At 39.7% G+C, this 17418-nt stretch overlaps 1 protein-coding gene across 2 annotated transcripts in view; it reads right to left on the bottom strand.

Annotated features, from left to right (window-relative positions):
• Positions 1-17418, bottom strand: part of LOC120535490 (ephrin-A3-like) — a 300708-nt gene that overhangs the window by 64146 nt on the left and 219144 nt on the right. The window lies entirely within an intron of this gene.

The raw sequence follows: 17418 nt of genomic DNA, 5'->3' as shown, positions 1-17418 counted from the left end.
TGGTCACTTCAATCCATTTTGCCGTTCTTGATTTTGACCTCTGCATGTGCTTGACTACAATTTCAGCCACTCATCTTTTTCTCCTGGTTACTCTTTTCTCACAACAATTGCAGGTGCCAATATATTACCCTTAACAGGACTGATCTGTCATATATTGCTGTATTTCTGAATACCCTAAAATTGGGATGAGTTGCAGCCAGGCATTATTTTTTTTTTAGATATCTTTGTGGGCAGAACCTATCCTGACAGCACTGAATTCAAGGCAGGAAACAGACCTGGGACACCAACCATTTGCAGGGTCAACCCACACTCACACACTGACCCTTCACCACACACATTGAGAGTGGGTAAAAAACTTGACATATTTAAATGTGAGGCTGATGATGAGGTGCCATTTAATAGCATTAAAGATTCTGCATGTAAAGATTTATATTGCTAATGGAGGGACTTCTACTTGATCTTTTATGATTCTCAAATATGTCCCAGTCTACAAAAGATAAAAGGTGGAGGCAAAAAGAGAAAAAACTGCTACTCTGTTTCATTACTGGAAACAAAAAAGAAGTGTTTTAATTTGTTTAAATGCTGCTTAGCAAGTACAATTGGCCAGAAATTTGAAGAACAAGTATTAGAGGTTCCTGCCTTGTGCCCAATGATGCCTTCTGTGATAATGAATTGTAGGTTTTTAAATGTTTTATTTTTATAGTACTACTTTGTCCTTAAGAGTCTGAGCCTTTGTTTATAGTAACACAAGCCTCCCACAATGCACACGTGCATGTCATCTGAGAACATTCATCATGTAAGCACTTTTTTTTTTAACTGTCACAGACTAAATTGGCTTGCCTCATGTGTTCTGATCATTTGTTCTTTTTTGCTAACTTTTCCAATTCAAAGGAAGCTCATTAAAGTATGAAGCTGTGATCTAAGAGACTTTGACAAAGAAAAAAAATGAAAAACAAAGTACAGGAAGACAGACATATTAGCGAGCACAGAATTGAAGGGAAGAAACAAAAGAGATCGCAACAATGTCACAGAGGAGGATGGTGAGGGAATTTAAAAGAAAAAAATGGACAGGAACACATAAGAGGATATAGGAGACAGAGGAAGGGGGTTAGTAACACTAGTAGCAAGAATAATGGAGCAACAGCTCACTCTGGACTGAAGGAGAGACCAGAGCATTTAAAACTGAGCTGACTGTCACAACTGACAATGCCAGACAATGTTTGTTTTCTAAAAGGCACAGCCGCGACATCAAATATTAAAGAGCACTCTCCAAGTCAAGACTGCAATGCGATACTCAGTCTTTCACCCTCAGGTCGCTGGTTCGATTCTTGACTTGATGTTTCCTTTTTTTTGTCTTATTTAAATGGCTGAAAGTCATTGGAGCACAGCCACTAGAGAGGACCCTGATGCAAGGGAAAAGGAACTCCTCCAGTAGGATTTCCACTTTAACAGTTACTCCTGACGGCTGTAAGAGGCAGACAAGCATCTCGAGAAGTGGATCTTATTCAAAGCTAAACAAACTACAATTCAGAGAGATCACCAAAGAAGAGTAATGAAACATTCTTAAACATGACCAGTCCAATGAAATGTCTTAGAGTACAGCAGAATGTCATCCAGTACACTAGATGAGAATTCTGAATAGAGTGACCAAGGAAAAATAGGGTAGTGGTGGCTTGTGAACTGCAAGGGAGACATAGACAGGTGATATGTCTCATCCTTAATTTTTCTTTTTTTTTTACTCAACAGAAAGTTTTGGTGTGATCACTTATATAAACAAACAGTCCATGCTGGATTTTTCTAGTAGCATCTGATCTCTGTAAGTTAACCCAGTTGTAGGAAGAATTATATTTACATGGTGTGACTATGTGTAATAAGCAAATTGGAGTGTATAATGTTAAAAAAGCTGAGTGTAAGCCATTGTGCTTATTACTTATAGTAATGAAGACTGAATTGTTACAGCAGTGTTTTGCATCGATTCTCTTGTATACTTTATCACATGGTAACTGTCAAGGGTCCATAAACTAACACCACCACACAATGGCTTTCACTTCAATTTGGTGGCCTAGGCTACATATCAAAGAGGAGGGCTTCTCAGGACACTGACTGACGACAGTGGCACTATTAAGAAGAGGAGCTGATTTAGTCAGAATGGAGGCTATAGAACAAGGAGCCATGACAGGCAAGAAAAGTAAAAACAGGAATGAGAGGATCAGACAAGGAGGTAGTCAGGTTCAGGGGAAATGTTCAGAGCGCCATTCAAGACAGCAAAAGCATGAAAGAAAGAGATCAGAAATGTAATACAGTAAACTCATCAATGCTGAATTAACATTTTAAGTGTATACTGTATATGGAAACACACTTGCCACTCTGTATATGTACACACTTTTAATGGTAACTTTAACACTGTATGTTTTCAGTTCAACACTGGCAATTGTTCTGTGAAGGAATGAGAAACTTTGACTTCCATTTGCTCTGTTTCTCGCATTTCAACTTTACCAGACTTCCACCTTTGTTCCTTTCACCTTGATCCCAGTCTACTCTGTAGGTATTTTGACTGGGTCAGTTCAACTATATTTTTGCTGCATTCTCCATTTTTAATCTATGAGATATTTTGAGCTGCTGAAAGGAATTATCCAGGACATTGTGAAAAATAGAACATGGAGAAGACTGGTCCCAGACCATTTGCTGTCTGTGTGGAGCTTGCAAGTTCTCCCTGTATCTTTTTGTATTCTGTCTGTATTTTTGGGTGCGTCCCACATTCTGAGACAATGTAGGTTATATTAACTGGTGACTCTGACTTAAACATTTATCAGTGAGAATGGATTTGTGAATGAGGGCACTTGCAGTACTGTAATTCCCTATCCAGGGTTGTACTCTGCTTTATACACTTATTGCTGCCAGGTTAGGTAACATGACAACTTTCTCAATTGATGGATTGTTATTTAAGCAACAATGACTCATCTTGATAGACAAATAATATTTATAAATGTAATACTCATGAATCTGAAGTCAAATATAAAACAGACATGACAATCTACTGTTCCATTTGAACATACAGATATTTGCAGCACTACAAAAGTAGTATTTGAACATTGTAACTCTCTAAAATGTTAGCATAACAGCTTAGCACAATAAAACTTTTTGAACATGAGAGTGGTCCATTGTATTCTTGATATAATAAATACAGAGTGCTGTCCAGCATGCTTAAAATACAATATAGTTCCAACTAGCACAACTAGGTAAGATCAAGAATACTTAAAAAAATGCAATACATCTATAGCAAAGTGTTAGAAATCTTTAAAACCAAGGAGAAAAAAATCTGAAAACTACAGTAGCATGTAGTTTACTAAATTTATTAGCTTACAGGTAGAATATTTACGGAAGAGTGCAATCCACAATTTAGAGGGGACTACTACAGCAAAAAAAAATGTTTTATATTCACAACACACTCTAAACAGGATGACTACCGCAGAGAGTAATCATTTGTATAGATGAAAAAATTGATCATTGTAATCTAATATCATCTATTGAAGTCACAGTGTAATAAAGGCCAGTTTACTAAAGAGGAGGAAAACTTATTGAACTGTGCCCAATACACAGAGGACTACATCAATAGCATTCATCTCTACTCACAACACAATCCTGACTTGACTGTCACTTAAGCGTACATGCAGATCGGTGTTTTACGGGTTATTAGGGCAAAGTGTGATCAAATGCACTTATTCAGTGCAATACAAAAAAGAGCTGCAGTACTAGATTAGTGATTAATTTAACAAACAACAACGAAGAATCCAACTATTAGGTTATATTTATAGAATAACTGTGACCAGACTATCATATCTGCACATAATTCACTGTGCTTAGAGCATACTACAGCTGCCATGATGAAGAAACACAGTAAAGTATGATGATGTGATTACTACTGATCCATTGAACACATACTATAGGGGTAGTACTATAAAAAAATGGGATCCATTCTACTTTAACAAGGTGCTTCTAGAGCAGAATAGCATCAAAGCCAGCATGGCACAGAGCCAGTGGCATGGCTTAAGCAGATATGCAGCTCCTGAGTTAGCTGTAACAGAACTCTAACACTTCACTGGCATTACTAAAAATGTATTGCTATTTGGTACAATTGTTCTGTTTCTTACATCTGCACAGAACATCTCCAGTGGAACAACGGTACTGCCCTATAGTGTTAATTTTTATATTGGCTCATTGAATTCAGCATATAATGTAAATGTCTACTTTTCTTCTGTATACAGACCCATTCTTTCTTGGTGCATATGCAGCCTTAAATTCTCAATGCTCATTTATAATATGCATTTATTTTTGGCAAATGACAAAGAGGAACTAAATAACTAAAGAAAGTGAACAATGACATTTCTACATATATTATGTAAAGGTTTTTTGTGTATATGCTGTTGTCTTTTTAACTGTCATGTACTTATCAAGTGTGACAAATGAATATCCTCTCATGTAGTAAAACATACTTTAGTTGTTCAAAGAAAGATCAAAGCTGTAATTCATCTGCTCAAGCACCTCTCAGTCTCCCTCTTGTGGTCACCTTAAATACTACAACTTGTCCAGACAATTTTGCAGTAATTTAAAGGGACTCAAATCTTTTTACAACTCTGTGTGTGTGTGTGTGTGTGTGTGGGTGTGTGAGTATATGTGCATGGGTATGAACTTTTATTTTTAAAGTTACAACAAGGTGGCAAAGTAATTTATGCTGCTGCTTCACAGATTCAACAGTCTGGGCTTGAATGCTAGACCTGATAAATTCAGGCACTACTTTCAACATAGAAAAAACTGAATCTTGAGTCTAGCTGCTGTCTCTGTGGAGTCTGCATATTCTTTCTGTACTTGCATGGGCCTTCCTCTGGATAGTGATTGAAATCTGACAATATGAATGAGAGCATATGTGTGTGAGTGAGTGGGCACTGCCATGGGCAGATACTGTATATCACTGACACAGCAAGGAACAGCATTGGCCTCCTGTGCCTCTGGAATGGAATAAGTGGTTATAGATTTTATTTTTTTAATTGCAGAAAGGTGGGGTTGTGCTTGGCATTGCTGCCTCACACCATCAAGAGAGTGGAGTAAATCCTAGAAATAATTACTCAGGAATTTTCCTTTACAACTCTGGGTTTTCTGTGCCATCCCAAACGTATAAAAGTAAAGCTGATTGGAAACTGTAATTTGTGCCGGAGTGAGTGACTATGCTGGTGTGCCACTGTGTCCAGTGACAAGACTGACACCCATTCCAGATTTGGTTCCCACCTTGCTCTTAAAACATCTGAGATAGACTATAGCTTTTGTGACCCTGAACTGGTCAAAGTGAAACTGACAATGATTTATGGAAATTTAAGTCTACTAAGAGTAAGGTTGCTGGTTTGAATCCCATAAACGCCACAAGTGACTCTACACTGTTGGGCCCCTGAGCTAGGCTGTCAACCTGCAATTGCTCCATCCTAGGTTTGACATTAATCTACATCCAACCCTGCAAGCAGGTCCTCCAACTTGCCAGAAAAACGTGGGGGTTGGTGGCAGGATTGGAACTCCAGCCACTGTAAAAAAACTAACACTGTTCTGTTGTGGTGTCATGCATTGCACAGTTGCACTCGGATCTCAATCTGGATGGTTTGCCATGTAGTGGGTGCAGCAACGTGCTGTAATCAGCGCATGCTCCCAACCATAATATTCTTCAATATAAATTCTAGAACTTCTCTTGAAATTTCTTAATGTTGAGCATGTATGATAGCCTAAATGCAAAATGATCATTTCAAGTGTAATATGTATTGAATTAATTGTATAGATAAGATTAAATCGTTCTAAGATTAAGTAAATCTGAATGCTACAGGTTGTCTTTACTAGAATGAAGTTAAACCACTGACATGCACTGAGCCTTTACCTCTTGGTATTTTTTGCTTTGTGTATCTATAACTGTCTATCATTATATTCATATATTTGACAAAATAGCTTCTCCCAGGCAGCTTCAAACAGTTAACTAGGCACAAACACTACCCTCTGCATAACAAAAATTAAACTTTCTTGGTTTCTATCTCTTCTTCTTCAGTTTTATGTGTTGCATTCTGCTGGATTAACGTTGTCAGTTCAGATAAGTGTGCTGAAGAGCTGGAGTAGCTGTCTAGTGTCTGTCTGCCTGGATGCCTTCCCTCCCACAAGGCCACACCCATCCTTGATCTCTTTTATTTGCATAAACATCAGACCTCCTGGCTTAGTTTGCTGTCTTTCCCAGTGCGAGTTGCCATCTGTCAAGTCTGACCTTTTCTTCCCCCACCAATGCTGAGCCCAAGTTTAGTAGCGGATTGACGGCTACAGTGTGATATATTTAATACTGTAGACACACCATGTTTGGATAAGCTTCATCTAACACTAGTGAGCTATTCAAGGAAGTCAGTGGGTAGGAAAAATCTGTAGTAGATGAATATAGACAATATTGGTAAAAAATCAAGTCACAGTATCAGTTTCCAAGACAACCTCTGCTCCTTTAGTATATCTAGCAAGCGCCCGCCTTGTAAAAAATTAGAAAACAGATTGAACAGCCATCAAACATGGGCTGGAAAGTCTGTTAAACACTCTATGTGAAGTGCCAGCAGAAAGCGGAACAAAATGTATGCATATTAATATTGTTATTTAACTTTATATATATATATATATATTTGAAAAGAGGGCAGAATCTGACTAACATATTATTGACCAATAAACAAAGAAGTACATAAGTCCTGCTAGGAAAAAGCATAAACATGACTTTAGTCAAGTAGGCCCTGTATGGCATTGTACAGAGGCTCTAGAGTGAGCAATACTTGTAATACATCCGTATGACAAAAAAATCTGAATTACATTTATCACAGGCGGCACGGTGGTGCAGTGGTAGTGCTGCTGCCTCACAGTTAGGAGACCCGGGTTCGCTTCCTAGGTCCTCCCTGTGTGGAGTTGGCATGTTCTCCCCGGGTCTGTGTGGGTTTCCTCCCACTCTCCAAAGACATGCAGGTTAGGTGCATTGGTGATTCTAAATTGTCCCCAGCTTGGTGTGTATGTGGGCTGGTGTCCTGCCCTGTGTTGGCTGGGATTGGCTCCGGCAGACCCCTGTGACCCTGTAGTTAGGATATAGTATGATGGATGGATGGACATTTATCATAATATTGCTAGTAATGAAAAAAGCTTTATGCACTTTTAGTATTTCAGTTTGATTGAGGGTAATATGGTGACACAGTGATTACCTGCTGCCTATATGAATGAGTGTGAGTATCAGTGTAAATGTACCCTGCAAACCCATCCGGGAATGGTTCTCGCCATGCACTGAATGCTTTTCAGATGTGCTCCAGCTTTCCGTGAACTTGAATTGGAATATTCAGGTTGACAAATTGCTCTAAAATAAAAAGTGGTTATAAGAAGTGGTAGGAAGTATTATTGAAGTGGAAAAGTGAAACATTTACAAGCATACAGTACACTTGAGATTCATGTCTTGTCCGGAGCAGCAGTGATTTGTTAGCCATTTGATCTGACAGTTTATTCCTGGTAACTGATAGCATAAGATTTTGTTCCTCTCTTTCATTCTTCGTGGTGGCAAGAAGTAACCACAAATGAAAAAAAAAAAAATTCAATGGAATGTCATTCAAGCTGTTACACTTCTTGTGGGGTCTCAAATACAAATGAAGAAGTCGACAGCTTTCTCTGTGAACCTTGAAAATGGAACGCCCTGCCTAACCTTTTTGTGATCGGCCTTGGAGTCATCCTTGACCAGTGACTGTCACATCTCAGCTACAGTTACATTTTTCTTTTGTCTTCGAAGTAAGGCCTTTTAAGTCTGACCCTATTTCTGCACCTCCAAACAGAAGTGCTTTCCATCTCTTCATTACCACTTTACTTACGTACTTGGCATTAAAGTAAGAGATATGTGAGATCTTCTGAAGTCAGCCCTCTCATTATTCCTCAGAGACTCATTTTGGAATTCTACTCCGAAGGCTGTCCTTGAAAAATCTTCCTTCCCAACACTCATAGGCCAAAGACTCCTCTAATACATTCACCTTAGAATATTCTTATATTTTCCTATAGCTCTCTCAGTGTCCTCCTTGTCCTTATCCTTACCATTTTGAAATGCTACTTGTCTGAGCTTTTTGTCTCCTCCTATTATACACATTTGACCTGCAGCCATTAAACCATTACTATCAATTTTATTATAGTGTTTTGTACTGTATTTAGATATTTATACAGTATCTACAGTATATGAGTTGACTACGGGCTAGGTTGACCTCCTGTCCAGGGTTAGTTCCTCTCTTCCACTTAGTGCTATGCGGACAGGCTCCAGCTCCAGGAATTTGGGATAAGCATATTCAGAAAAAGGATGAATGAGTGAGTAAAACAACAGGCTTTCCTTTTTCTTTTCCACCTGAGATTTCTACTGCTTCCGTGGGATTATAAGATTTAATAGCTACTTACATGTTTTTGTTGCTTTGAAGCTAATGAAAGAATTCATGCAAAACTTTACCTTTGTTTCCTTCACACAAATCTCTTTAACGTGCTAATAATATTTATGCTATGCAGAAGCAATTTTAAAGCTTGTTTTGATTTCATTAGGTTTCAAGCTCTTTATATGTAAATTATTTGTAAAGCATAACATGATTTGTGGTCTTCAGTGTTTTAAGATTTAAGACAATCTAAGACTTCCTAGATACAATTAAAATAAAGAGTGTAAAAACATTTATAATGTGTCAACTGCTATAGTGAAAAGTGTTGTAGTACCATTTTATAGTGATTTCCAAATCTGGGTCACTTGTGGACAATTTATTCCAATTTTTCAGACAAATTTCTAAAAAGGTATGCTTCATATATCATGATTAATCCATCTCTCTATCCATCCATTTTCAGAACAACAACAATTTATTTCTTGTATAGCCCACATCACACAAGGGATGACATGAACAGGGCCTTTTTTTTTTTTTAAACAGCTCCCCAGCCTTGACACCCTAAGAAGACCGAAAAAAACTTAGTAGGAAAAATGGAAGAAATCTTGGGAAGGGCATTTCAGAGAGAGAGAGAGACCCCATTCCAGGTAGAATAGGTGTGCAATGGGTATAAAAATCAGCTAAATACAATGCACAAAACAGAACACAAGTAATCCTTTTCGCAAAATTAGATGGCCAATCTATCATTGCCACCTGAGAAATATAATACAACTACTTTGTTCTTGCACAGCGCTCCTCACCAAGTGCAGGTGCAGAGTGCTGTGACAACTCTCAAGACAAAATGCAAGAATAGATTATACCACTCACTAAATACATAAATATCGCATATAAGGATACAGGATTGTACAAATACATTAAAACAAAAAATAGAAACTAATTAACATAAATGAAATACAACAATACCTGTCCATCAGTTGATTGTAGAACAATGGCCAGATTATGGAAAAGGACTCAGACAAGCCAGACACAGTCAGCGTCATGGCAATCTCAACCAAAAAGCTGCTTCCACCTATTGGCCATTCTACAGCTAAGTCAGTGCTGGGCTAGCCAATTTGATGAAAGGACCCTTCTACCCTTTGATTCCAGTGCTTCGTTATCTGAGATGAATTTTTCATACGCAGACAGAATAGAAGAGCCTCCCTGTTCTATTATAGATTTTCTGAAGAGCCACAACCCATCCTAGCAGCACCAGGTTCATGTGGTACCATGTTTGTACTTATTTTCTTTTCTTTGACTTCTTACAATACACTTTGAACTATGTTTGCTTGAAAATGTGCTATATAAATGTTTGGATGTCATAGTGCAGGCCTATATGGCAACACAGGGAAGTTACACTTAATATTAATGCAACTAAGCTGTAATATGTGACCATTCACCAACTCTTGTATCACCTTGTGCGTGGTGGTCATGTTCACACACTGATGACTCTCTTACCTGAATCTCAGTTCACGGTGTGATGCCTACAAAGTGTTCTTTTTTCAGTTCAACTAGTTGTGGCAAAAAAAAGTAGCTACATTAAAATCAAATGATTTGTTTGATCTTTGAAAAAAACTCGAATTTAGCTATTACAAATAAACCTAAATGATTCAGCAAATATTCTTTATTCACATATGAATATGATAAATGATATGCTGATATTGGACTTTGATTAATGATAAAAAGATGACATTCTCACTCATGCTGCCATAAGTGCAAACTGTAAAGAGGGTGTCTTTCGCCATGTCAAGAACAATGTGACTGCTGCTGTCTGTACTGGTTGGTGGTCTGACAGTTAATTTAATTATGAGCCTCTATATTACTCAAACTGAAAGAGGTTAATATTGTTTTGTAATTTGATTTGTCTGTATACCAAAAGATTCAAAGCATTCTACTGATGAAAAATAAGAGTACTGTATATGTCTTCTTACAGTTACACTGCAAACATTGGGCCTACTTGCAAACATAAAACATTCATTCTGAGACTTGTCTGCAACATTTGGCCAAGACAGAGGGGTACCACTCATGCACATCATGACAAAGGGATAACTTAGAATCTCCACTGCACCTAACATACACATCTTTAGATAGTGGTGAATGACCAAAGTATGTTGAAAAAAAAAGTGCAAATATGATGAGAATGTTCAGACAGTGGCCAGGTGCAGGATTCATACACAAAATGCTGGATCTATGAGAAAGGAGAACGAATCAGTGCACCTCCCAAAAGGAAACCAATCACAGATACATTTTTGTTTTGAAAACTTTAACAGGCAATATTGTCATTAAAATTGTCCATAAAACTGGTTCATCTTCCACCCATTGATTTGACATGCTGTCAAGCTCATGGTTCTTCTTAGTAATTTGTTCAGTAATGCATAAAATGTTGAAAGAGAACTGACAGGAGAAAAGAAACCATGGTTGATGAGTTCAGAGCTAGCACACCTAAACATTTTTGGAAAAACTGATGCAAAAATGTACAAGAAAAAAAGATTATTTATAAACAGAATGTAGAACCAAGCATTTCTTCTTGTGTCTCTCATTCCTCTTTGCTGCACTGACCCCGCCTTATCCGACCTTTAAGTAATGCCAGGTATACACATATTTGACAGCTTAATGTTTTTTCTTTTTTAAATCAAAGTAGGAGGAGATATTTCTTTAAAAAAGAAAGCAAGGAAAATTGCTCAGTATTGTCAATTCAGCCTACAAAGTATTGCTTCATTGTTCCCTTCCAACAGAGGTCCACAATCCTGCTCTCGCTGGGCTGCGGCTGCTGCAGGGTTTTGTTCTGAACTAATTTCTTAATTGGAAACCAATTCTTGCTGTTAACAGAACCTGTCATTTAATGAGATGCCAACCTCGCATCTCTGCCTGAAATTGCTAATACTCTGGGTTTTTATTTTCTGTGAAATTCAGAACAATGCTCTCGGCAGTCACAGCTTTTAGCACACAGTAATCAAGCCCATCTTTACATTTTTTTGATTCATTTTAGTTTGCTTGCTTGTTAAGAATATTTGCTTGATTTTTTATCTAAGCCAGCTGGTAGTTAACAAAGAGGTGTAAATGGCAAGGTGGCTAACAGTGGAGCAGCTAATTTGATACCATTTGCGTCTGCTTATGTTCATCATAAACAAATGGTTTCAATCCAGTATTTAGAAAGAAATGAGAGAACTAAAAGCTAAGGAAAGTGACGTGGTGGTACAGATCCAGATTCCTGGATTCAATTCAGGCACTGCCAGTGTTGTGTTTACATGTTCTCTCTGTGCTTGCCAATGTATTTCTTGTACCTACAAAGATGCGTGTGTGTGTGTTAGGTTAATGAGCAACTCTAAATTGGCATCATATGGATGAGTGCTTATGTATGCAAGTGTTCCCTATTAAGGACTGGCTCCCTATCAAGGGTTTGCTTCTTTCTTGAGCCTAGTAGTGCTAGACACTGGTACATTACACTGACCTGTAGAAATTACAGGTAAAATTCCATTACAACGAATATCTTTACAACAAAATTTTCATTACAACTAAGTATTTTTATGGTCTCGACAGTTTCCCCACATGACACGAGTCTATAGAAATCTCGTTACTACGAAGCACATTCAGCAGATACTTTCATTACAACAAAGTGCCTAAAAGACCTTGAAATACCTGAATGAATCATTCACAGAGCAGTTAGTTCTGTGGTCGCAGCTCAGTTGTGCACAACAATCCCCAAACAGGAACATTGTAAAAAAAATGTTTCTTCTGACTTTCCTCGTACTGTTTTTTGCTGTTTTTGGTGGTCTTCAGTGATACCTTTTGCTTATTGCTTGTCAACATTTGAAAAACATTCATTGGAATTTAACTCATTGTCACCCTCCTATAGAAACAGCAGACGTGAAAAAATGATAATAGTTCATATTAGAAAAAAAAATTCACATTTTTGCAGCTCTCAATTGCTCAATTACCTGTGAATTTGGAATTTCACCATTAACACTGTCAACTTTCTTGAAAGACCAAGCAAAAAAAGAAGAAAAATCTTGAGTTGCAAATGTATGCAAAGGCGTTTTTATTGAAATGATTGCAAATGCCTGGATGCAAGTTAAAGAAAGCACTACAGCAACAAATATAGAATCTCATTACAATTAAATTTTCATTACAACAAAATATTTTTTAGATCCCTGGCAGTTTGTTGTAACGGAATTTTACCTGTAGTTAGAAAATGAATAGGTAGAAAACTGTGGATTGAGGGATGAACTTAAAATTTAACTAAAGTAAAAAAATGTTTAACAGCAAAGGCTAAAATGTTATTACAATTAAAAAATTGTTTTCATCTAAAGCTTGCACCCCTGTCAATGGTCAGAATCAGGACACCTAGTAACATACTGAGGAAGTTCAGTTGTCCCTCCACCAGTTTGTATTGCTCATGGCAAAGTCTTTCTTTGTTGGATTTTCAAGCTTTGTTTATTTCTTATTAACTGTAATAGCAGTTCATCTAACTCTAGAATTCACATTAATTTCTCCAGCATTCCCAAAACTCTGTTTTAATATTTTGGCCAACTCTCATTGGAATCAGAAGGTGGTTAGTGCTAAGTTCTTGAGTTTCAGTTGCCTTGGCACTGCGTTCTAGGTATTGAGTATTGACATTTATAATAAAGGGGCCCAAATTATCCTAGACCACTGAGTGCTCGGACAGTATCTCACTGGCTAAATTTCACAGCCTGTTCAATTTCTCTACTGTAACTGAAAGATTTTATGTAGTATATTCCTTCCCAATAGTGCATAATATTGTGGTACTTCAGGAGGCTCAGAAAATCCGTAATCAATCTTTCAATGGTCAGTGAATTTATCAATTTCAACACAGCAATGGCCCTAAGCTAGGAAATCAATGACAACTGTAATGAAAACAGCCCATTAGATGGGCGTGCAACTATTTTCTTTTGTATCCAGTTTGTCTCAAGCTCTGTCAAGCACGAGGAAATTGTTGTGATTCAGTTAGAAATAATTTGTGATATGCATAACATTTGTTTAGGGTTATTTGACAATTTGAAAGATTTTGAACAACTTGGAATGTCACCATATAGTTATTTTTGCATATGCTGCAAAGGAGACAGTAGAAACATGTTTCTTTGCATACTTTTCTGATATCTTGTTCTGCTGTTTGCACACGACAGGGTAGAATGTCAGTGCCTGACATACATGATTGGTGTGCCCCTTGTGTTATTGCAGGTTACCACAGTGCATGGCTTAGTGACTTCCACATTTCCCCTGAATCAAACATTGACAGTTGGCTCATTCTGAATAGTGCTTGGATGGCAAATGTCTTTGTACTTGGTCACAATTATTTTGACTTTTTGTCACACAACTACTATCACACCATAGTGAAGCCTCTTGTTACCAAATTCACCAGGCATAGTATAATACCGTATCATACATCAGTTTCATTTTCTGTTTAAATTGGTCTAGTGACCAATGCACAATGTCATCATTTTCGCTCGATTAAAGCAAAAGTTCAGTTTCAGTTTGTTCTAAAACTGCCCTTGTGGCTTTTCTTAGCAATTGTGTTTTTCATTGGAGACTCTGCACACTAATGTATATTGATGAGCTACCTTAGATTTAGTCTTTAGTCTTTAGTCTTATTTCCTTGTTTCAAATTCTTGTTGAGTAGTCAACAAACTAGTACCAATGTATATGAAGACTCTTGTCAGATCCTATGGACTCTTTTGCCCACTAAGGTCTGCTGATGAATGGTTTTGGGTAATACCACCTTTGCATGGCATCAAATTAAAATCCAGACTCATGTCACAGGTAGCCCTTAGCTATGCTTACTAAAATGGTGGAATTCCATCAGGAAGAAACAAAATGGTACAATCAGAGAAATGCGTATTAGATTAGACTAAATAAACTTTATTAATCCCAAGGGGAAATTCATATGCATACAGCAACAGAAACATAACATACAAGAATGCAGACTCATAGGACAAATAATACAGCCAATTACACAATCACCCAATCAATCAATAAATAAAAATAAATGCATATTGTGCAGATATTTCAAAATGATCTTAAAGAGCACGTTGGGAGGAAGCATTACATTGTCTGATAGCAGTAGGCAGAAAAGACCCCAAGACATGCTTCTTAGCATACCATGGTGGAATAAGCTTGAGCACCTCCTAGATGGGATTATTTCATGATGACATAAATATATTATTTATCTTCAATTTCAGACAGCATTTTATAAGGTCCCAACATGAGAGGTTGGGGATCACACTAAAAGTAGTGGGAGTTTGAGGTATTGTGTGTAGATGGGTGCAGAACTGGCTAAAACACAGAAAGCAAAGGTTTATGATGTGATGAACCTTATCAGAATTGGCCGATGTTAAGAGTGGTGTCCCTCAGGGAGATTTGAATAGGAATATAATTAACAAGTCTGCAGATGATACCAAACTAGGACGACTGGCAAATAATCTAGAATTCATCCAATCACTACAAAAGGACTAGGGCAGCATACAGATTTGGGCAGATTTGTGACAGATTAAATTTAAGTAAATGTAAAGTTTTACACGTAGGAGTTAATTTTAGGCTTGAATATACTGTAACATGGAAGATCTGAAAAATTAAAATACATCTTATGAGAAGGATTTAGGAGTTCTCTCATAGATTTTTCCAATGTTATAATGGAACAAACAGTTGTTTAAGAAGCATCTGAAGACTCATTTTCTGTAAATTTCTGTCTTACTGATTATGGCTTTGATAGGTTCTTGTAACTAAGGAAGAGTAACTAGCTTGCATTTTGTTTTAGCTTCTCACCTGTGCTCCTCCTCGAACTGCCACCTTATCATAGTGGAGGGGTTTGCGTGTCCCAATGATCCTAGGAGCTCTGTTGTCTGGGGCTTTATGCCCCTGGTAAGGTCACGCAAGGTAAACTGATCCTAGGTGAGGGATGAGACAAAGAATGGTTCAACCAAACCTCCTATGAAGAACATAAACCTTGGACGATGTTTTCCCTCATCCGGACGCGGGTCACCGGGGCACCCTTCTGGAGCCAGGCCTGGAGTTGGGGCTCAATGGCAAGCACCTGGTGGCCGGGCCTTCACCCATGGGGCTCGGCCGGACATAGCCCGAAGAGGCAACGTGGGTCCCCCTACCCTTGGGCTCACCACCTGTAGGAGGGGCCAAGGAGGTCGGGTTCAGTGTGAGTTGGGTGGTGGCCGAAGGTGGGGACCTTGGTGGTCTGATCCTCGGCTACAGAAGCTGGCTCTTGGGACGTGGAATGTCACTCACTCTGAAGGGGAAGGTGCCTGAGCTAGTGTGCGAGATCGAGAGGTTCCGGCTAGATATAGTCGGGCTCACCTCAATGCACAGCTTGGACTCTGGAACCAATCTCCTTAAGAGGGGCTGGACTCTCTACTACTCTGGAGTTGTCCCCGGTGAGAGGCGCTAAGCGGGTGTGGGCATACTTATTGTCCCCTGACTTGGAGCCTGTTCATTGGGGTTTACCCCGGTGGACGAGAGGGCAGCCTCCCTCCGCATTCGGGTGGGGGGGGAACGGGTCCTAACTGTTGTTTGTGCATATGCACCGAACAGCAGTTTGGAGTACCCACCCTTTTTGGAGTCCCTGGAAGGGGTGCTAGAGGGCATACCTTTAGGGGACTCCCTCGTACTGCTGAGAGACTTCAATGCTCACCTGGGCAATGACAGTGAGACCTGGAAAGGCGTGATTGGGAGGAATGGCCCTCCCCGATCTGAACCCGAGCGGTGTTTTGTTATTGGACTTCTGTGCTTGTCACGGATTGTCCATAACGAACACCATGTTCAAGCATAGCGGTGTTCATATGTGCACTTGGCACCAGGACACCCTAGGCCTCAGTTCAATGATCGACTTTGTGGTTGTGTCGTCGGACTTGCGGCCACATGTCTTGGACACTCGGGTGAAGAGAGGGGCGGAGCTGTCAACTGATCACCACCTGGTGGCGAGTAGGCTTCGATGGTGGGGGAGGATGCCAGTCAGGCCTGGTAGGCCCAAACGTGTTATGATGTTCTGGCAGAGTCCCCTGTCAGAAGTAGCTGCAACTCACACCTCCGGGAGAACTTCGACCACGTCCCGAGGGAGGTGGGGGACATTGAGTCCGAATGGGCCATGTTCCGTGCCTCTATTGTTGAGGATGCTAACCGGAGCTGTGGCTGTAAGGTTGTCGGTGCATGTTGTGGTGCAATCCCCGAACCCGTTGGTGGACCAGCAGGCCAAGCGGAATGAGCTTCTGTGGTTGCTGAGGCAAAAACTCGGGCGTGGGAGGAGTTTGGGGAGGCCATGGAGAACGACTTTCGGATGGCTTCGAGCTGATTCTGGTCCACCATCCTGCGTCTCAGAAGGGGGAAGCAGTGCAGTGTCAACACTATATTTGGTGGGGATGGTGCGCTGCTGACCGCGACTCGGGACGTTGTGGGTCGGTGGGGGGAGTACTTCGAAGACCTCCTCAATCCCACTAACATGCCTTCCAATGAGGAAGCAGAGCCTGGGGACTAAGAGGTGGGCTCCCCAATCTCTGGGACTGAGGTAACCGAGGTGGTCAAAAAACTCCTTGGTGGCAGGGCCCCAGAGGTGGATGAGATACGCCTGGAGTTCCTAAAGGCTCTGGATGTTGTAGGACTGTCTTGGTTGACACGTCTCTGCAACATCGCATGGACATCGGGGACAGTGCCTCTGGATTGGCAGACAGGGGTGGTGGTCCCCCTCTTTAAGAAGGGGGACCAAAGGGTGTGTTCCAACTATAGAGGGATCACACTCCTCAGCCTCCCTGGAAAAGTCTATTCGGGGGTTTTGGAGAGGAAGATCCGTCGGATAATCGAACCTCGGTTTCAGGAGGAACAGTGTGGTTTTCGTCCTGGTCGTGGAACAGTGGACCAGCTCTACACCCTTAGCAGGGTCCTGGAGGGTGCATGGGAGTTTGCCCAACCAGTCTACATGTGTTTTGTGGAC

The sequence above is a fragment of the Polypterus senegalus genome, chromosome 1 (assembly GCF_016835505.1).
Source record: "Polypterus senegalus isolate Bchr_013 chromosome 1, ASM1683550v1, whole genome shotgun sequence".
NCBI classification, from domain to species: Eukaryota; Metazoa; Chordata; class Cladistia; order Polypteriformes; family Polypteridae; genus Polypterus; species Polypterus senegalus.
This window is presented reverse-complemented; position numbering and strand designations above follow the sequence as displayed.